This window comes from Montipora foliosa, chromosome 11 (genome assembly GCF_036669935.1).
Source record: "Montipora foliosa isolate CH-2021 chromosome 11, ASM3666993v2, whole genome shotgun sequence".
NCBI classification, from domain to species: domain Eukaryota; kingdom Metazoa; phylum Cnidaria; class Anthozoa; order Scleractinia; family Acroporidae; genus Montipora; species Montipora foliosa.
Genome location: NC_090879.1, coordinates 32,359,463 through 32,381,962, shown reverse-complemented (window position 1 = coordinate 32,381,962; position 22,500 = coordinate 32,359,463). Strand labels below are relative to the sequence as shown.

The window sequence follows — 22,500 nt, the reverse complement described above, 5'->3', positions numbered from 1 at the left end:
CACACCTTCCCACATGCTGGAACAGCCAGTTCCAATATGGACAATTTTTGTTCTCTGGACAATATGGAGGGTCCTCTAATGAGAGCATCAATAAATTATTGAGCTTCACATATACTACAAGGTTCTAGGAAGATCCTTGAAAGGGCAGGTACAAAACACAGGTCACAGGTCACAAGTAACAAGTCACAAGTCATTGTTTTAACAATACAGATATCATTACTTATACAGTGCAAAATTCATTAAGATATATGAAAAAACCCTAAGGGTTCACGAATGCTAACATTAGGCCTAAAAACTTGCTTGTACCTATAATTAGGCCTAAGGTTAGCTTTAATGAATGTTTAGTCTGTATTTGTAAAACAATGACCTGTGATGTGTGACCTCTGACCTGTGTTTTGTACTTGCTATCATTAAAAACCTTAATATTCAAAATAATTTTATGGGATCCTTGTTGATCAAAACAATCATTTCAAGATTGTTAAAGATCCATAAATATCTTCATTACAGTAATGTGGTGAAGGGTGCTGTTTTGCAATTAATATATGAACCATTAATAAAGCCTACAAAGAGCTGGATAGCAGTTAAAAGGAAAAAAATCTAAGAAAACGCACAACATTGGTATTTTTGTTTTAAACAGAAAATTTGTGGTTCTATCACTCAGCACTAAAGCCCTGTGATACATACACATCGTAAAAATTGAAAAGGTTTTGATTTGATGTACCTTTCTTACTGCAATGTTTCCAGTTTGCATCTGGTCCTTAGGAAGCTGTTTACAACTTGCCAAGTATTGTTATTGGAGACTTTAATCGACTAGAAATGGAATTATCTGTTGAGAAAAACACAAAATGGCAAGAATGTCAATGTTCCATTGACCAATACCAAGCAGTGATGAGAGCACTTGCCTCCCACCAATGTGGCCTGGGTTCAACTCCTAGACTCAGCATCATATGTGGGTTGAGTTTGTTGGTTCTCTTCTCTGCTCTGAGAGGTTTTCCCCTCTCCTCAAACACAAACCTTATTACAGTATTATTAGATCAATTTCTGTCAGTCTTTTTTTTGCATCATAAAACAAAGTGTGTACGTTAAAATCTTGAATTCTCTCAATATCGATCTTTACCATACCAAATTTATCATTATCATTATCATTGTTGTTGTCATGGTCACTGTCAAAATCATTATAATAATCATTATTATAGTAGCAGTATTGCAGCCATGCCATTTCTTAGCTTAAAAAGTATCCTAAAAGTGCATAAAAGCTAACCTTAAACTTTTGTTTAGGCCTAATTAGGCCTAAGGTTAGCTTTTATGCATGTTTAGGATACTTTTTGTATTCGTATCCTTACCCTTACCCTTGGTCTTACCCTTACCCTTGTTTTAGAAACGACGCTAATAATGGTTTAGTACTGAAAAATAGACAGATATTTTAATTATTATATTACAAGTGAAGTACATGTACAATCGTCCCTGAATGTGGTCCTGAGAAGGACTGTTTACGATGACAATGATCACTGACATTTCCACAAACTGAACGAAAGTCATCTTCAGAGTCAAGTGATTTGTGTAACATCAGTAGAATATAACGGTATAAGTCACTTGACTCAGACGAAAGTGAGTCGGTGTCACCCAAAACATTGCCTTCTCTGGACTACACTCACCCACACAATGGTATTTCCCTTAGTCATGATATGACTCCTGGGTTCGACCCATTTTTGGGATAGATCTTTTGCTTTTAAGATATAGTTCCATTCACAAGATTCTGTTCTCCTTCAAGATGTTCAAAGTAACTTCAGGTGAGCAACCCCTAATTTAGAATTTCTTTCAAAAAACACTTCAGAGCACCCACATGTACAAGAAAAACCAAGCATTTGCATTTTATTGAAGTAAACTGGGCAACAAACAGAGAAGAAAAAACTGCCCTGTGGAAAACAGGAAAGGAAAGGAAAGAACTTTATTTAAGTGTCTAATCTTCTAGTGCCGCAGAGCACTAATGGGGACACTGTATATTGAAATTAACAAGTTAACGCAAATCAAATCATATTTTGGTTTTTGAGGAGAGTGGAAACTGGAGTACCCGGAGAAAACCTCTCAGTGCAGAGTAGAGAACCAACAAACTCAACCCACATATGACGCCGCGTCTGGGAATCGAACCCGGGCCTCATTGGTGGAAGGCGAGTGCTCTCACGACTGCGCCATCCCTGCACCCCTAAAGTACATGACATCTGCAAATGGAATTATGAAAACCTTGGAAAAAATTGACTTGGTTATTGCTGCTGCATTATTACAGTTATCGCTGTTCAATATAAAGGCTGCTTTAACTTTCATACAGCATAGAACAATTTAAAATCTGCAACAAACTGAGTCTTGAACTCAGCTTTTGATATATTCTGGTAATCTTAATGACCACCTTGGCATCTTTGCAACATACTAATACCCTTGACCACTGGAACACTGCCTCCCATACAAGGGAAACTAGCATTTTTTCTTTCGAGCTTCACATGACATAAACCCAATTCACTCTGATCATGTGACATCCCAATCTTGCAAGTAAGTGGTCGGCAGTTTATTTGGTTGAGCATCCGACTACTGAGCAGTAGGTTGCAGGATCAAAAATTGCGGCCGGATCAACACTCAGGGTCTTTAAATAACTGAGGAGAAAGTGCTGCCTTTGCAATGACATCTGCAAATGGTTAGATGTTCTAGTTTCCTCAGGTACGGATGATAAACCACACGAAAATTTCCTGTGTAGAACAGGAAGAACTACTCAGAAACTCATGCTAAAATTGGGAAATGATAACTACTTCCTGTGCAATGACTGCTGTTCGTTGTTAAGCTTTTCCTTTTCATTAATTAAAACATTTTTATATAGGCATGATTAGCAACTAAATCCTCATTAATGTTAATATTTTTATCTGCTATTCTTGTCAGTGACTTATTGTAACCATAGGTAAAAGTAACAAGTCGTTCAAAGTTTGATTTGAGGAAATCCTGCAAGTTTAAAGGGTTATCAATGGTCAAGACCAATACATAGCCATGGTAGGCGACCTACAGCAGATATTGCAGATTGCTCTTTGAACACGTACCTTGCCACAGATACAAATGACAAGCCCCAAATCAAAGCCTCTCCATTCTTAAGGACAGTTAACTCCCATTGGTTAAATTATGAAGTTAAGGTTAAGAAATGTATCTTTTTAAAGATGGTGCCACCCTTTTTAGATTTTTATATCAGGCAAAGAGCAAAAATATATTGTCAACTAGGAAGAATATCAACATGTTTACATTCAAAACAAGTTGAAAGGTTTTAAAATTACCGGTATCTAAACACATGCTGATCAATGACATGTTGCATTAACTGAGAAATTATAATGAAACTTTGATGTTAATAAACATCACAAAAAGACTCCAGTTTACAATGGACTTTTGTTTATTCTTAGAACCTTACTACCAGTACATGTACCTGTAGCTTGGTTAAGCAAAGTTGAACTTCCTGTGTAGAACAGGAAGAACTATTACCGATTAGTTATTCATAGAATGAGTGATAACTGCTTCCTGTATACCCAGTAGTCTTCTCAAATTCCAAAGAGTAAAATGACATTTCTCATCAAACTTTCAGTGTTATTATGGCCCTCATAGTTTCCAAAGATTTTTGTAGGCATGGTAGCAACCAAGTTCTCTCAACTGTTAATTGGTTATCCTGTCTTAACAATGGTCAAAGCCAATACATAGCCATGGTGGTTGACCTACATTATTGAATATCACCCTATGAACGACCCGGCCAACCGTTGAAAAATGACAAAGCCCAAAATATAAGCTCTCCATTTTTAAGGATGGCCACCTCCCACTGATGGAATTAAGGTTTGAAACATAACTATTTACTCTCTTTTCCCACTTTTTAGCTTAGATTGCTTCTACTTACGAAATTCAAGTGATTTAGTGATAATTTTATAGGCAGATTGTATTCATCTTTGAAGTCAATAATAAAGGCCTGGTGAGAGGAACACCAAATGCTAATAATAATAATAATAATAATAATAATAATAATAATAATAATAATAATAATAATAATAATAAATCATAACAATAATAATGATGATGATAAAAATAATAATAACTATAATAGGGTTACTAATTGAATATGCTCAGTAATCCCGCTTTTTTTAATAGGGTTACAATTAGGACTAAAGTGTGAACAGCACAGCTCAAGAAGATCGGGCTAAACGCATATATAAGCTGCGCCAGGCAGCCGCATTATCTCAGTGCACAGTACCCTACTTGGATGTAGTTATCTGAGAATCAATGTTATTTAATTGAAGACGTGCAAAAACTGGTGCAAAAACTCATACAATCTAGTAAGAAATTACTTCATTCATGGCCAATCCCCATAATTGATAGAAACTTAATTAAATTTGCATGGCATGACCTCAGCACTATGCTCTCTTTTTTGGAAGAACGCGTGGCAGGAAGTCGTAAAAAGGCAAAGCATGTGCTTTCAAATCGTTTTCAAGTTTACGAAAAATAATCTAAGCTTAAATATATTCATTCCGGATTTCCGTTGATCTATTATTAATTGATAAACTTGCTTAATGCATGATTTCTTCAAGTATTGTGGTATTTTCGACCGTCGTAGTAACTGACGAATGTTAAGCCAAACAATTTTAAGGCTTTTCCAAAACATGCCTATAATCACCCATAGAAATACCCCGATAGCTGATCGATTCTTGATCGAAACAAGTAAGCTTAAGAGTTTCGCGCCATTTTGTCGCTACACCGGACTATAAATTTGCTGTCAGACACTTACATCAGAATCCACGTTACCTTGAAGCGAACTATCCACGCCGATGCATGAACGCCACAAAAATCCCTTCGAACAGAGGTGGACGAAAGCGTGTCGCAGGTACTGTATGACCATCTACACATTCAAATTTGCCGGTTTTGAATGAGAAAGTTGTTTGATCGCTGTTTGACCAATACGATAGACGGTCGAAAATGTCTCCCTTGTGAGTGAGAATCGACAGGCTTTCACTTATCAAGACAATGATCGAGTCATGGCGATCACGTCTCTGAGTCCAAAAACGTCTGTAGGAAAGTAAAATTATTATTTTCATTCATAAAAAAGTGGAGCATCACTACACCCACGTTGCGCCCACGCGCGAAGACTATCCCATTATGCATCACGGGTATGCGTCCCACGCGATAAAAATAGTGGACGAGGGTAAAAAATACCAGAGAGGTGTCTTTAAAAATTATTAGAAGACTACAATTGCCTGTTTGTCTTCAAAATTTCACAGTTAGACAAGTTTTTTTTCTGTTTTTGCTAATTGTAATGGGAATAAAATTGATTTTTCGAATTAAGGACCAAACGGAAAATACAAGTATAGGCTAAGCTAGGATCCATTAGGTATCCTGATCATGTATTCCTTTCTTTATGCGAAATTTAATCACCGTATGTCTGATGTTATATAAGGCTTGACTAAAATTTCCTGTCAAAAAAAGAACTTCCTTTATATTGCAAGTTTTTCTTCTGAGTTATAGATGCTGGTGACACCAACACATTCCAATTCAAGCTACTTCAAAACTTCTTCAAAATTACAAGTGGCAAAAGACGACTGTACCATTTCGTTCTCAAATGTTTATAAAAAGTAGCAAAGACAACGAGATCACTTTAATATTAACTTCCTCTTTCATACGAAAAAATCAATCTTCTCGGTTTGCAATATACTACTGAAAAGCTGTAACTGTTTTGAGGGGGAGTTCAGTCACATTCGTTTCTTCGCTTGACAGGATCTCGAATTGCGCAACTTTTAAATTGTCTCCCCGTTGGTTTCAAGTCATTTGCATAAGTATATCGCTCTCGAGATCGTTGTTTAGAAGAGAGAGTCATTTTAGCGTGTTTTATTTCCTTTCTGTTTACAGAAGATTTACAGGTTGTGGGAGAGAAAGTGTTTAGTTTCGGATTGATGGGAAACGGAACCTTGCAACACCTTATTTCTCTGGCATAAAGTTAGAGTTAATTTCTCTCCAAGGAGTGAATTAGATCATCTGAATTCACTCTTGTTTCTCTCATAGTTATATATACATGTTTCGCTTGGATGTTATAGTTCTGACGGTTTTCTTCTACGCAAATTGAAATATGATGTTTGTGACATCAAAAAACAGGTCTTCCGATTCAATGAGCGTAATCTAATCAATTAAGTTTCATTGATTTTTGACCCAAAAGAAGAAAGTACAACCCAAAGTTAGCCTACATGCATGCAGTTGGGGACCATCGCACTAGAACCGCCGGCCGTTAATTGAGCACGCCAACCCGGTTTAAGTTGTGCACGGATATGAACACCTGTGTCATCGTTATGGTAGCTCGTTAGCACAGCAAAGCCAACGGTCAATACAGAGGCAAGCTCAGAGAGCAGCTTTAAACCTTACATCCATACAAAGCAATAGTCGTGTCATTTGCGGCTTGGAATATATAGTTTGTCAGCGCAGCTTTGATTCTCCTTTTTTTCAGTCTTTATTAGTTAAGACTACATTATTGTGTGGCTGATCCAGTAAGGGGGGTGAAGAGGGGGTCGTCTATGCATGTTAAGTTTGGTGAGAGCCCGAGCTTATTACAGTTGAGTTGATATGGTGAATTGATCACCGTACGGAGAGAAATTTGAAAGCTGATATTTCGAGCGTTAGCCCTTCGTTTTAACGGAGGACTTGAACTCTCGAAACGTCAGCTTTCAAAAATTCACTTTGGTGGTCAATTTATGCATATTAACCCAGTCGATAAACCTATTTCTGAGTTTCATTTCCCTACCGACGCAGCACCTGTGCACCAAGGTTTCTTTCAGAAATCAAACCCCTTTATCCCTCTTAAAGTTGCCCTGTCACAGTCAAACTGGTCTGATATGAGTAAATTCATCTTGCGCTGAGTCATTTGCGCTGAGTCATGCAAATGGCACATATATAGGGAGCTTACGAAACGACGACGCTACAAAACAATATGTTTAGTGAGCAAAAACAATGGCTCTGCACGCTCTGCACGTGCGTTTTCCATTTTGGTACATTTCTTTGCCGTCATCTCCCGAATGACGACGTGAAATGACTAAATTCAAGGTTCTGTGGAGGACGTTAGCACATGACGAGGAATTTTCAGTTCTCTCTCTATGCCTCCAACCCACTCATACCAGTCTAATTCCCCGACAGTTACTACACATTTTTAACGCGAAACGACATGAAATAGTTTTGTAGTGATATGAACAACGCGAACTTGTATTTTTAAATAAAGTCCTTGTCGCCGTCGTCGTCCTCGTTTCGTAAGCTCCCTATAAACGTACTAGCGACGGATAATGCCATTCGAATGGTCATTCCTTTCATGGTTAAAATTCACCGCCGGTTGCGTCTCTTTGAACCCTGGCGGAGATCTCATTTTGAATCATAGAATAATAATCATCACTAGTTATTTCCTTTAGTCATCAAAGCTTCCAGGGCAGCCGCAATGAGATTCAAAACATCAAGCGAGTTTCCTCCGAAAAAGAGCGGAAGTAATACACCGGGAAAGAGGAAAACTGGTCAGAAGAAGCAGAACACTGACCGCGGGGCAAAAAAATCGCTGTAAGCTTCGTTAAGAACGAGTACGCGAACTGAGTTAGCTTCCTTGGCTGTCGTTATTTCTTATTAATTATTTATTATCATCCTTACAGTTAACAGTCAATTCTTTTTAGCCTAAAATTTCGTGGTCTGTGGACCATAAAGAAGTTGCCACAAGAAATTTCAAGTCAGCTTTTTAATCGTGGGAGGGTTCCACTCAAAGTGTGAATGGAGGAGTTAAAATTTAACACGTGTAATACACCTGTGACATTTCATGTCATTTCATTTGCTTACAACGAGAGCCTCTGTGGGCCCCAATAAATTAGGCATTTGATTGCGAAATCAGGAAACGTTGACGATGTCAAGCCTTTTAAGATAACTAAAGAAGATTGTGTAAAAGACTGACACAATTTTATTCTGCGGCCAAATCTGATTCTGGTGTCATAAGATATGAAGACAAGAGCAATGAAAAACTCTATCTTATCTAACCTGAAACCACGCGTTTCACCAAATATTCCTTCATTTTGCTTCGTTATATAACCCCACTGATTTATAATCAACGATTGTGCTTCGTTCCGATGATTTAAAGAAAGACATTGAAATGATATTTCGCTTGTTGGTAAATGGCTAGCAACTATAAGTTAACGGTTTTGCCTGATCAAAACGGCTTTCAACATTTGCGGTAATTTGATTTGACCGAAATTTTCCTCTTTTTCATCTCTTGAAAAGTTGGTAGATTATATATATAACCTTTTGTAAATTTGTTAGTTTCGTTACCCATGGTCAATAATTACAACATAAATAAGCTTTTCAGCTTTAAGAGTTCAGAATGCTCTATTGACAGCGGCAGCCTGAACCGGCGAAACTCGAACGCCCACTGTTTCGTTGTGTTTATCCTCAGACGCCGAAAAAAAAAATTCTAACCAATTGTCGGAAATGAATTGACTAAGATAGCAAGTGCTTGTCCTACCAGAGAAAATATTCAGGTTCGTCCTCACGTACCCGGAAATTTTTTGTATCCACCGCCTGATTTTTTTTTCCGAAAACGGTTTGCGTCCACACGTATCCGGCGAATTCGGTAGCTGTATCCGGAGATTTTCGAACATGGTCTCCAGAGTGGAAATTTTCGAATACGCTGCGAATTCGAATGCGTGTGGACGGTCATGTCCGCAAGATTTCGAATACGCTGACGTAACACTATCGGATCCAGTCCTTACCGGGTGAGATAAACCAAAATGGCGTATCCAAAAATTTGGTTTTATCAACGGAGTTGATAATGTAAATTGGCCACCGTACAGAGATTCTAGAATCTCTGTACGGTGGCCAATTTACATTATCAACTCCGTTGATAAAACCAAATTTTTGTATACTACTTCCCCACCGACGCAGCACCACAGTTTCTTTAGAAACTACCCCCTCAACATGGCGTATCGACGACTCGTAAACAAAACAGAGAAAATGACGATAAATACGATTTTGCGCATGCTCAACAAGCAAATCCCTGTCAAAAGCATTGGGCACTATAGTGTATCAGGATACGTTTGGGCAGTGAAAACGACTCGCAAACGATTGGAATGCGCTACATGTGGACGCGGATATGTTTGAATTCGAAAAAAACAATTGTGCATACAAAAATTTCCGGATACGTGTAGACGGGGCCACAGAGAAAGCCGTTAGAAGACCTTAGAGGGTTTGGAAGAGTGATGAGATTAGGGGAGGTGGTCATTAAATTTCCTGCTGGAAAATGGGCGGAACACCGTCAATTCCTATGGGAGGTTCAGTGCAAAGTCCCGAAATTTGAGCACGAGCGACTTAAATTAGCACTGCCCGTCACCAATCGAAAGCAGGATCATGATTTACACAAATAAACCTGAGCGGCCGAGTTGTGGGTGCGTAGAGATAGGAAAAGTTTTTTTTATGCATAATATTTTTTGCGGCATTTATAACAAAATACTAGGTAAAAAGTTTGATTATATTTAGGCTACATATCCCTTCCCGCTAGAGGAACAAAAGTCAAGAATAAGTAGAGGAAAACCTGATATACAACCAGAGCAATTTTTACGGAATTTGACGGGTTGAAAGGAAGAAAGGACGAACTTTGCGTTATATGTTTTAATTCGCTTAAAGAGATTAAGAACCTTTTTTGCTCCTTGGTTTGCAGAACTATTTTGTCCCTTTCGCCTTAATCTGTGTCATCTCAAGTGCAATAACAAAAAGTTGACGTAAAACCACTAAAACAAATTGACACTTTTAAACCTACATCAAAAAAACTGCGGGTTTATAAAATACCCATAATCTTTTCATTTCACTAAGGATTAGTCCTAAATCTGTTCAGTCCATATACTTCTTCACACAGGTATTAAATGCCGCTGTGCTGTACGTTAATAGTTCAGGCAATTGCCCCCAAGGTCCCCCAAGGGGGCGTCATGTTCTGTTATTTTTGATATTGGGACTTGCACATGTACAAGAATTGGGGACAGCTATTCTTAGAGTTATTTTCACAGAGTTATGTCATAGAGTTAGAGTTAAGTTTCCAAAATCCTGAATTCATTTTGGACTGCCAAAATCCTGAATTCAAGACTTTGGACTGCCAAAATCCTGAATTCAAGATTTTGGCAGTCCAAAATCTTGAATTCAGGATTTTGGAAGTCGTTAACTCTAACTCTAAGTCATAAGTCTACTGAAATAACTCCATTGATAGTTAACCTCACAAGAATCCTACAACTTAGAGTAGGATGCTCTGCCAATATTTGCGAAGGTGTTCAATGAGAGCGTGACTTGTGCATAAATAAAAGCAAGGTCACGCGAGCGCCAACAGCACGTGATCGGTGAAAACCTACGGCCTTGTTTGATTTGCTTAATGACTTTAGCCTAAAATGTGTGCTTATGTAAATCCACGTTAATTATGAAGTTTTACCTAACTTGACATTGTTCGCACTAGTTCAACAATAGCATAACGAAGATAATCAGGCTAAGAGTTGTCGATCGATCTTGATCAAGCAAATGTGAAACAAGTTCAGACGATTATATATCAACTTATCAGGGGCACCCAACGTCAATTTTCGGAAAATATCTGTTCGGAAGACGATTTGAGATCTAGAAATTTCGGAAAATTTAATTTAAAATTTCTTGCTTGCCGCCTGTCCTAGGATTTTCGAACATCTAAAAAATGGTATAATTGCCCATTTTTAACAGATTTTACCCTAAAAAGGTCACCTAGAATTTTCGGGAGCCTTTTTTCTGGCTGAAATTTTCGAAACGGTAAGTTTTGATCGAATAATTTTCGGATCCCTAGACTTTCAGCTAGGAGATCCGAACAGATGTTTAACGATGCTATGTTTAAGTGGTTTTGAACTATATTCTCGTTTGGTGCCCCTGACTTATAGTCGCATTTTAATTAACGACGGTGGAGACGAGCTAGCGGTTGATACTTCCCAAAACATCCTCGCGTTTAAGCTTTCTTCGATGGCCTTGACTTAAAATTACACCTCGGGGGAAAATCAAGTTCAACGGTTTTTTGAGCGCAATTGAGCGAGTAAGGAGGTCGGCCTTTTTGAATATTCGAGGCGAAAAACGTAAATAAAATAAAATTAACTAGACAAACTAGATATTATTTGCTCAAGATTTCACGAGAGTTCACGATTAGACACTTATGAAGATCTCAGGTATGTCATTCGTTATTTATCAGATAATATTGCCAGTCTCTTAATTGTATGTTCGGATCATTCCACGCAATATCAGGATTTGTGCTATGAGGAATCTGCATTGTTGTGGCTTGGAGCTTTTTCAATCCTTAAATATGAATTCGGTTGATCCTCAAAAAACAATTCCAGATCCAATGATTCCTGGATTTTCGATCAGCTGTTTATGCCAGTACTGGCGCAAAAGGAAAGGACACCGTTTTAAGATATTTTAAAAACTTTCGTTGTTAAAAAGCGAGTTCAATGAAGATAACTCTTCTTGCTCTAGCTAAATTTCTTAATCGTCGAAATTGAGAAACTGTGGCTCTCCACGGTCGTAAATTTTCTGCAATTTTTTCAAATCGCAAACAAGAGGGAAGAGGATACTTATTTCCTCTTATCCTTAGTCTTTTCGTGAATTATGGGCTTCACTGCTTTCAAACTAGCTGGTAGCTCACTCTTACCACACGTGCGAAGTTAGCTTATGCACATGTAAATTACTGCATCATTTACTTGTGAAACAATTACCTTGTTTTAGATTCCTCTCCCGATAAAAAGGGTCATTTGCTTCCAAGGCTTTGTTATCAGTGCGGTTTCTGTCGTGCAGAGATACGTGTTGAAAAAAAAATAAATGTGGTCGTCAAATTGCTAATTATTAAAATAATCGTGCGTTTGTGGGATGAACATGACAAAAAAGGGTATCATCGTATTGAAGAATTTGTCAGTTTGTGTGGGCTCGAACAGGCGTAAAGTGTACTTAGGAGTGCGAAGGACAAAGTTCAATCCCATTTCCTCTTCTTTTCAATAATCTCCACCTAAAGCTGTATTTTAAAAGCTGTTTTCCTGGGACAAGTTCGACGTCTTTTCAAATAAATTATGTCTTGGCTCAGTGTGGGGAGTTAAGTTATTTCTAGCATCCTCCCTCACTTCCTCCATGGTGTAGATTAAGTCTTTGTTTGGGGAGATTGCAATCAAATCCTTCCAAAGAAGATTCAACTAAAGTCGATGCCTTAATTTTATATTGTAACATTTCTTCTGCTTCTAGCGAAATTTGCAGCGACTTTCGAATCAGAAATCAGTCAACGCAAAAGCGAAAGTCATTTGATCGGTTTCTTTCGAATTCCACAGGAAAAACAGAAAGCTAAGTTGGTAATTAATGATGATGTGAGGAATCTAGGACCTAGTCGTTTTGCTTTAGATTCTTCAAAGTGGTGATACCATTGAATGATTATCTGTGGCTTCTGACTTGGACTCCGGTCAGTGTATTTTGTTGTCTGTCTGTACCACTGCAGATCTCCGAGCTGTAAGGGTGGTGTTTTTTCTCCGGAATGAGATATCTTTTTATCCAAAGTCTTTTTAAATATCACCCGCAATCTCTTTTTGTCTAAAATAGTTATTTGTATGAATAATCAAAATGAAAAGTAAATCGTTTCGACCTTTTGTCTCGCCGCGGTGTCGTGGGCACAACCAACTTGTGGGTGCACTCAAATAGAGCTGCCAAACTAATTCGTAACAACAAGCTTAACTTCGAGACGTCAGTCTCGCAAGGCTTTCGTGGCGACGCAAGTGACATGGTCGGTGATTTTGACTGATCTACATATTAATTTAACTGAATCAAGGAGAAAACTGGCCGACCGCGCTTCCGCAGGCATCTTCGTAATGTCAAAACTTGAAAAATGACAAAGATTCGGGTAAAACCCGGCATTGCGCGCTATTTCAACCTTCCTAAAAACTCTATCCTCAACATGATCGAGAGTTTGTGATGTTTCCCTACACCAAGGCAACGTGAAAAACCGAAAAAATCTGAAACAAAAGTTTCTTTCAACTCGGCACTGTCAATCCATGTGGAATCAATGAGTGCTTTTCATTCAACTAATTTAATCGTGTTTTTTCTTCTCCTTGTCTCCACCAATTGAAGACATAGCTCTTCTACTTCCTGTATAAATCTCAAACAACCCATACTTTTTCACTTCCCTATGACAAAGGACTAATGGCCGTACTTTACTTTCCCACCGACGCCGCATGCGCAACACAAACCACTTCGTTTGTTTTCCGAAGTCGCAACAAAGTTACCATGGCAACTACGTGCTGACGACCCGTAAATCAAATTTTTGCAGTTAAAAACGACGTGCAAATCTAACAAAAACCTAACAAATGATACTTGGAACAAAAGAACTTAAGCGGCCAGGATAAGGTTTCATTTTACTGAATGCGGTTTTATATACCTGGTATATTTATCGGAAAAAATCGAAGGATCTTTATTCTTCTGAATCAATAGATATTCGAGATATTTTGCAAGTTCTCTAATTGGACCCGCCCTAAGACTTATTCATCTTTGAGAACATTCAAATCGTTAATCCTACCAATAAAGACGATTAACTTAGAATCGAGCGATTTAGGCACAACTTTGGGGGGCTTCACGCCCTCACACCTATAAAAATACCTGCTTATTGGGTATATTGCATTTCAGTTCCGAAGAACTTCTCCTTCTTCGTTTCGCACAGCGGCTGAAGATTGGTCAATTTTTAGTTTCTTTATTTCCCCAGTCTTGGGAATTCTTGACAGGTCCTCCCCCCCGGTCACCCCGCGAGCATGCAGAGGCGTATTATTGTTTTGGTAAGAATTATCGGCAGACATCTTGGATAGCGTGACTAACAGACGCCTGAGGCGAGTCAAGAAAATTGCACTCAGTGAGAGGAGGACAGTATGAAATGGTAGTGGGTTTTCAAAATGGCGGCCCATTATGAACAAGTGCACGCCTCCCAAAAACACGACTGCTCTGCAGGCTAGATGGTCTCTAGTATTTGGCAAAGCCAAAGACTGACAATTTTGTATTCTGATAAAACTGGACTTTACGTCATTTAAGTTCATTTTTGACAGCAAGGCCTGGATCGGGAGGAAATGTCATCATCGTAGTTAAACATGATTTGCTGTCTCCAAACACTGTAACGTCCTCGATTTTTCAAAATTCTTTAGCCTTTGTTAAACGGTTGTTAGATGCTTAAGAATTAAAAATGCGTGCATATTTCATCTGTGGCAATTAATGAAAATGTGAATCACGGTATCGGCAGACTATAAATGAAAGACTTACCTTTATGTCGAAATTCATTTATCTGGAATTGAAACTGCCCGATTTTGAATATTTCAGCTGAAGATCACTGTGCATGAACTGGCGGGCATGGGTATTTTGCCGAACGCCGAATGCCGGGTTAGTTTTCAATTAAAGCCGAATGCCGAATGGTTAGCCTTTCGATTGTGGTAGTGCATGTCTGCAGTAACCAGGTCTAAGCGCCGATTTTTAAAATGGTTACTTTTTAGTTATTGTTGCGTCTATGTCAGTTACTACTGTCAAATACCGATTTTATAACTTTCGCCGTTAGGCGTTCTGCGTTTCATCTCTTTTCCCAAGTCTGATCAGCGTTCAGGCTCGCTTTAACCATACTGAGTGAATTCGTGCCCAATTCCAACCACCGTTCCCCAAGAGTGGGGCTATCATAAGGCCAATTAAGTACGAAACCGACATTAATTTGTAGCACTTGAAGTCCTAATAAGGACCCCTTATTCCCTCATATCCGTCCAGGGTCTACTTTTTACCAAAGCCGATGACAAGTGCATTAATGCAGGTTAAGACAATCAGCCCTAGTTTTGCATAATATGCGTAATGCATGTATAAGCAAATATATCAAAAACTCGATTTAGAAATTACTCGTTGAACTTTGAATGTTCGTTGCTGTCAGTTTGTCGGAGATTTTCCTTAGAGGGATTCTCCGTCGCAAAATTTAGCCAAGAGATTTAAGCTACAATGGCTGCTAAAGACACTTCTAAATTATTTTAACCCTTGTAAAAAAAGTAATATTTAGCGGCGCGTTTCGATTGGAAACATGGACATAGGTCCAACGGATTTCCAATTCAAAAATGGATTTCAATTGCGTAAATCTGTGGCAAAATTCGTTCTTCAGTTTTATCGGATTACGGTTCGATTGGAATCAGAAAATGTACATTTCCCAATCGAACGCACCCTAGATTTCCTAAAAACTAATAATAACTTTGTTTATATAGCGCTAAAATCCAATAATTGTCCAAAGCGCTTCCTAATTACAATATTAAAATAAATAAAATAAATGGAATAAAATATCTACAATGTATACAATATAATTAAAATATAAGCCTAAGTTATCTACTATATAAAAATTTAAACGTCTTAAAACGAAAAGGTCTTATAATCTATATGCTAACTTAAACAAAAAAAGTTTTAAGGGATTGCTTAAAAGTTGCCACTGAAGCACATTTCCTAATCTCTAGAGGTAAATTATTCCACAATTTAGGTCCTGCAATAGATGTAACATAATTTTGTGGTGCTAAACTTCGACAACTCCCCAACTAAATCTAACAGTCTATCTAACAGATGGAAATGCTGCAGAATATTTTGTTTTTAGTGATTCATGTACACAACCGCGCACCTGTGGCTCAGTTGGTTGAGCACCGCACTGTCACGCGGGAGGTCGCGAGTTCAACTCCGGCCGGACCAACACTCAGGGTCTTTAAATAACTGAGGAGATAGTGCTGCCTTTGTAACTACATCTGCAAATGGTTAGATTTTCAAGTCTTCTCGGATAAGGACGATAAGCCGGAGGTCCCGTCTCATAACCCTTCAATGTTAATAATCCTGTGGGACGTAAAAGAACCCACACACTTGTCGCTAAGAGTAGGGCACGTAGTTCCCGGTGTTGTGTCTGTCTTCTGCTGTGTATCATGGTTGGGAGGGTAAAAAAGGGGCCACAGTACTTGGCGCAAGCTGTTGTGGCGCTCTGCCAGCTTGACTGGCAAAGTTAATAAAATAAAATAAACTTTTCAGTTTTTTTCTAAGAATCTTGTTTTCCTGGGCTAGGCTGAATTCATATTCCTATTTTTCCCCCAATTTTAGGCTGAAAATATTCTTGCATCATCTTCAACGACATTTCCGTTTTAGAATGTGGTTAGTGGGGTATCAATATTACAAGTGTTCGGTGTGTAGATCTGTATCGCGTTAAGCCCTGACCAAACGAGAGCGAGAGTATCAGGAACTCTCATCCACTCTCGGCTACTCTCATTGACTATCGAGAGATCTCATCGAATTTGAACCTGATCACATTTTTTGTGAGAGTTGGCGAGAGTTTTCAGTCTCGTTTGGTCGCGCCCGAGAGTTTTAGCGATAGTTTTTGCGGTCAGCTTACTGTTTTTTTTCCCAGCGGCTTCACATAAAAAAAGGAAAAAATATATATGGCGTTGGATTCGGTGACCAAGGACAACGCTAAGGCTGAATATACGGGCTGGCTAGTCGCCATATTTACGTCAGAAAGGGTTTTCCTAGGGTGTTTCCCAGGCTCTCTATCGTTTGCACGTGAAACTCTCAACAAACTCTCGTCAACTCTCGGTCTCGTTTGGCCAACTCTCGATCACGCTCATCGACTCTCATGTGCTCTCAAAAGTTTCAACTCTCATCAACTCTCGCTCTCGTTTCATCGAATATGTTCGGGACCTCGTTTTTAAGCAATCTCCAGTATTTGGCGGCGTTCTGCTCAAATGCAATGCATTCTGGTAAAAACTGGTGAATGGCGCAGTGCATTCTGGCTAATTATGACGAATTATGGGAAAAGTGGTGAATTCGAGAATTCGTCCTACCTTCTCACGAATCCAGAATATGTTGCTGCTCGCTCGCTGCGCTCACTCCGCCGCAAAAAGGCGTTTTTAAGACGGTTGCCATAACATTAGTGGACTGAACGTGAAAACGTTGATGATGATGTTAATATTAAAAACGTCAATAAACGTTGTTGGCTTACGTGGTGTTCGTTTCCATATGTCACGCCCACTTACAAAATTATTTTAATTTCACAGCGAAAAGTTTTTCCCCTGAACTCACAAATAAGATCCGGTATTCATAATTGATAGAAGTCGTTGATTGCGAAAGATTTAAAAACGCCACAAACTCGTGATGATATAATTGGCTGTTTTTATACTAGAGACGCATAATCCGTCCAGACGAATTATGCGTCTCTCATGTCATCCGTATGATGTAAAACGGCAAGAACTACATAAGACGCATTGTCCGTCTGGGATTTAGTTATAAGACGCATTAGCCGAAGACGTGCCCGTCTCATGTTACACCAGAAGAACTTGACGGACGCAGAAATTTCTTATTCCTAAATTCATTCCAGACGAGTATAAAAACGGCCTTTGTCCATACTATATTTGCAAATAAATCACTGACAATGTGTCGGTTAAAAAAAATCTGGTTCCTTGTCGCGTCTTTCGTTTTCTTGAATATTAAATATGTTTGGGTAAAACAATCCCGCCGGGGGAAGTAAATACAAATCCTATTTTTAATTTTAAAAGCCATAAAATAAATTCTTCGAGCATGCGATATTTTTGACAATTAATTTATTTTCGACTCAGTTTTCAAACACCTGTTACTAATCTTCTACATCCAAGGCTGCCATGGTGCGAACAGCGTACTTTGAGTAACTAATAAGTTACGAACTTACAGCACTCACATTTATAGAAAATGAAATTTACCCTGAAAGTTGAAAAGGTTGGTAGACAATTCTAGGAATAATGACAAATATCGTATATTCGTTCTTTTTTTTTTTCATAATTTTTATAGTCTTATAGGTTAACAGGTTCTTACTTGTGTAACGGAGAGCTCCAGAATATGAAATTCATTATATATACGCTACATTCACTGGATTTAGACTATCGATTTCGTGGAAAACTATATACCTAAGGATTCAGTTCACTTCAACATTTTTGCTTATTTGCATGTTTCGTTATGAAGTGCTTGCGTACTTTTAAAAGAATTACGAGCAACTACAACTTAAGTTGATCAATTTAAGTTGAACACTTTCCTGTTTGCTCCCGTTTATCGTCGGAATTGCCCACAAATAGTGCGTTCAAGTTTTCCGTATAGAAGTTTAGGTATGGGCATTTTACGCCGTAGATTTGCAGTAGAGAATGTGAAAAATAGAAGTTCCAAAAGCTCGAGCAAAAAGCTATTTTGCAATTATCATGCTGTCGCCTTGTGTCATTCTTGCTAACATTAACATTTCTTTAAAGCTGGTTATGTTCTTTCAAGTGAATGGAGTCTAATCCGTAATTGTCAGATCTTGGATTTTTCCTTTTCCTGAAGCCATCCCTGAATGAGTTGTCATATATTTGCTTGTACTTGAAAGTTTGCCCAGGGATTTAAAAGTACAGACTGCCCACAGATTCAGGGGAAAAAATGCAGACAACCAAACTGTCTCTCACGGTTGTTTCCACAATCTTCATTTTAGACACGTTTTGCCGTAATCTATACCTCTCATGAAAAATTTCTTGTTTTTATTGAGTTTAAATAGTAAGAAAAAACCACCACCATGTTCAAAATATGGGCAACTTTTGATGTCTTGTCAGTGTCTAGCTCGAGATGATGATTGTAACTGTGTCAATAAGCAAATGAGCATCGGCGATCCGCCACCATTTTGGTTCAATAGAGCATCGTGTAACTCAATGCTAATTGCCGGTTTGTGCTGTTTATGTGACTTGACTTTCTTTACTTGGTTGCGGAGACACAGAATTATACATCAGTAAGTACATTGACTAATGAATTATTGGTCTAAATTTCATAAAGACAGCAGCTAACAGAACGCAATTTTATGGTCACATTTAACATGTACTCTTCAGTGTAAATCCCGACACCATTCAACTTTCACCCCAATTAGAATTTTGCATCGAAAACAAGGAATGACCATTCTACAGTTTGGACATAGAATACCAGTTATCCTACTTTATCACTCATTCACACCATAAATCCAATAAAGGCGATGTTGGCGCAAAGTCTAAATACGAGATCGTACACCGTTTGTCATCAGTTGTAAACACCCATAGGTATCTCTGTATCGCACCATCGCTTATTAAGTATTCTCTTGTAAAACGAAAGTGGAGATTTTTTCAAATTGTGTTTACTCGTTCAAGGTCCGTTCAATAATAATACGTTTTATTTTTAAAGCCCTTGATAAAGTTAGCAATATTCCATCCATGAAAAGAATTGAGAAGCTGAGGGAGAAGACTGAATTCGACTTTCATTTGTCGAAATTTCTTTCTTTTTTTGTAATCTGTTCGCTCTGCATTCAGACCTCATACATTTTTAAAATGAGTTGAAAGAAAAAAAAGCAATAAATAAATAAAAGTCAAGAAAAAAAAAGGATAATTATTTTGGGTGTAAACAGGGTAGTTCTTGGGTGGTCCTTGATTTTCAAGAACACCAACTGAGCAAGACCAAGTCCTGAGTTCCAGAGAATTACATTTATTTTTCTGTGACCCATGCACCAATGAAATAAATGGCGTATTGATCTAAAACACCTGCGAACTAAAATTACAACAGCTTATTTAAGATTAAATCACTTACCGGATAAAAGGCTTGACCATAGTTTTTGAATCGCAAATCTCTCGCAATTTCTTTCCGTGCTTCTATCCTGTAATCTGTTTCACCCATTCAATTAAAATTATCAATATCAAGTTAGGCTACAGTAATTGCGCAACACTGAGTTCTAGGCAGACATTGATCTAATGTTGAAATTTATGCAACTTCCTGTAATTAATCGGTCCTGACAACGGCGTCTTAAGTATTTCGTTCGTCAATAATTCCGACCAACATAGAAAATCTTGCCGGCATGGAAAGCAAAACGCACTGCACTCAGTGCATGGGATCTCGAGTTATCAACGTTTTCAACGAAAGTGGGGTTTATTTAGCCACACTGAATTTTTTTCTTGTATCAAGGTTCGTTTCCATAAATTCTATTGTAGGTTGGGTTAACAGTAAATTTGACTCTATCAAGGACATATATGAAGCAAATGAGAGCCTTCACCAGAGGAAGCTAACGACTTCCGGCAAAGATAGGCCGTGCAAACGTAACAGAGCAATATTAAGTAAAAAAGACAAGTGTTGCACTTTGCCGTGCCGTCCTCATTGCAAGTTGCTCTAACAGCTATTGCAATGAAATGGACTTATTTAAAGTTGCGGTTTTCTTGCCATGTTGATTGATGGAATTTCTTTAAAGTAAATCAGTTTGGACCTTAAGCCAAACTATGTTATATTTGATCCTCTCTAACGTTAATTAAATCCGCCACCGTTTTACTGACGGCGACTTGAATTTGGCATATCATTATAGCTACAGAAGGAACGACGTCCATAAATCGTCATATTGCATCTAATTTACCGGCAATTTGTATACAAGTGTCTTTTATTGTAACTATGAAATTTTAAACAATTTATTTATTGGAACGATGATTTTTTTCTTCTATGACATGGTACGTTTCCTTATAGCTCAGTGGCGGAGTATCCGACCCGACCTATTGAGGCCAAACATTCTTGCGGGGACACCTTCAAAACTGAGCAAATGTGAAAATGATACCTGTATATACAATTGCATCCATTGGAAACTCAGGAAAAATCCGAGTTCCCGGTGGTCTGTGAGCCCTCGACTCCCCGTGATCTAGTCGGATCTCAATTTTTCCGAGTGTCCAAAGGATGCTATTTAATAGATAGCATATTGGCCTTGAGCAATCATATATCTTAAATGGGCGACGTCAACCCGGCGGTAACTTACATCAAATACACGCACTGTGCGGCTTTTTTTCATCGAATGACAATATCCCTCTTGTTGGAAAATCTCCGCTAGTGCCGGCACCAGTAAAAAGGTTCTTTCGAAATTTCGATATTCAGTTTTTCTATGTGGGAGACATTCTCGCTTGTTGATACTCTCGTCCACCAACGCAAAACACGCTAACATCATGCTCTCGCTGATACACGTTCACCTACACGTACAAACCTCTTCAGTTAAAAGGAATTAAATTTAGTTTTTCGGTCATGATCCTCAGTCTAGATCTGGTTTGTAAGACAACAACAACAACAACAACTTTATTCACACTATCTAGGCAATTCAAATAGAGAAAATATTAATTCAGAAGAAAATCATTACAGATCAAAAAAAAAAAAAGATAATATAATTAGGAATTGCATATGTAACAGCCAAAGTAGCAAAGCTTTTGAGTTGGCTGCCGTTCATTCACAGCTAAGGAAAGGAGAGAACGGAAAAAAAGAAAAAAAAAAATATATATATATATATATATACATTACAGACAATCAGAGAAGTTATTTACAAGTTATATATAAACTATAGCTAATAATGAAAGAGATAAATCATGTATACATTAAGTTATTTTTTGAAAATATTAATAAAGAGCGGTTTTAGTTTGTTGGGATGATTTCCCGTAATTTGGATGCTACAAGTGGAAAGGAAAATTTGCCAGTAATGGTCCTTAATTTTGATTGATGGAAATTACCCTTAGATGCATATCTTGACTGTGTTGTACCTGTGCAAGTTAAAGACTGCGGTGATAATGGCACTATGTAACAGTGAAGGAATACTATCAGCAAACGAGGAAAGAATTAAAATGCATCTGCAAAAAGCAATTAGTGGACGAATAATTTGACGAAAGGTAATACTTTAGTACTTAAACTTCAGTGTAAGACAAAAGTTGATTGGTGGTCGGGCGCGGTTGTTACAATGGCTCCCTGGATTGGTTCAGATGGACACCCAATAGAAACAAATGAACCTAAGATTACAGATCCAATGAAATTACAAGTTGTAAAGAGCTGAGCCGCGTGGTATCGGGCCGATTCGTCAGTGGTGCACAGCGGTCACATAGACAACACTAAATGCGCCTGCGCCATGGTTACCGAATATGGGCATCACGACGTCTTTAACAACTATCCAACTCAAATTTATGGTGAACAGGGTAGTAATTATTTTTTTGACATGAGTCCGTCCACAATAGTTCATCTACCACAAACTAATAAACACCGTGATAGCGGGAGGTCACTGAAGAGTTCGACCAACACTCAGGGTCTTAAAATAACTGAGGAGAAAGTGCTGCCTTTGTAATTGCACCCCTAAATGGTTTAACTTTCATGTCTTCTGGGATAAGGACTGTTAACCGGACGTCCCGTCTTATAGAAATCAAATAGTTTGGGACGTTAATGAACACACTCACTCAGTTCTCGAAACGAGAACTAAGGGAACGTTGTCCACGGTTTGTGGTCTGACCTTACCTGGTCGGCGGCATCTTTCACTTCCTAAAGTAAATTGTAAACTGGGTAACAAGCAGTCTAGCCGAAATCCCCCACAAAAAACGTTGTAAATTAGTTCTCAAAAGACCCGAGGGGGAGAGACATAACTTC

At 38.3% G+C, this 22,500-nt stretch overlaps 1 protein-coding gene across 8 annotated transcripts in view; it reads right to left on the bottom strand.

Annotated features, from left to right (window-relative positions):
- Positions 1-22,500, bottom strand: part of LOC137975401 (A-kinase anchor protein 1, mitochondrial-like) — a 50,188-nt gene that overhangs the window by 25,759 nt on the left and 1,929 nt on the right. For 2 of the 8 annotated variants that reach the window (XM_068822509.1, XM_068822507.1), the window contains exons 1-2: positions 4,796-5,141; positions 722-826 (exon numbers count right to left, since the gene is read on the bottom strand). The gene's annotated coding sequence lies outside the window, so the exon portion shown is untranslated. Of the gene's footprint in view, positions 1-721; positions 827-4,795; positions 5,142-11,774; positions 11,843-15,706; positions 15,874-16,907; positions 16,960-19,665; positions 19,740-20,866; positions 21,549-22,500 lie in introns of those variants that run through there. The other 6 variants (XM_068822511.1, XM_068822513.1, XM_068822510.1 and 3 more) reach the window with 6 other exon arrangements.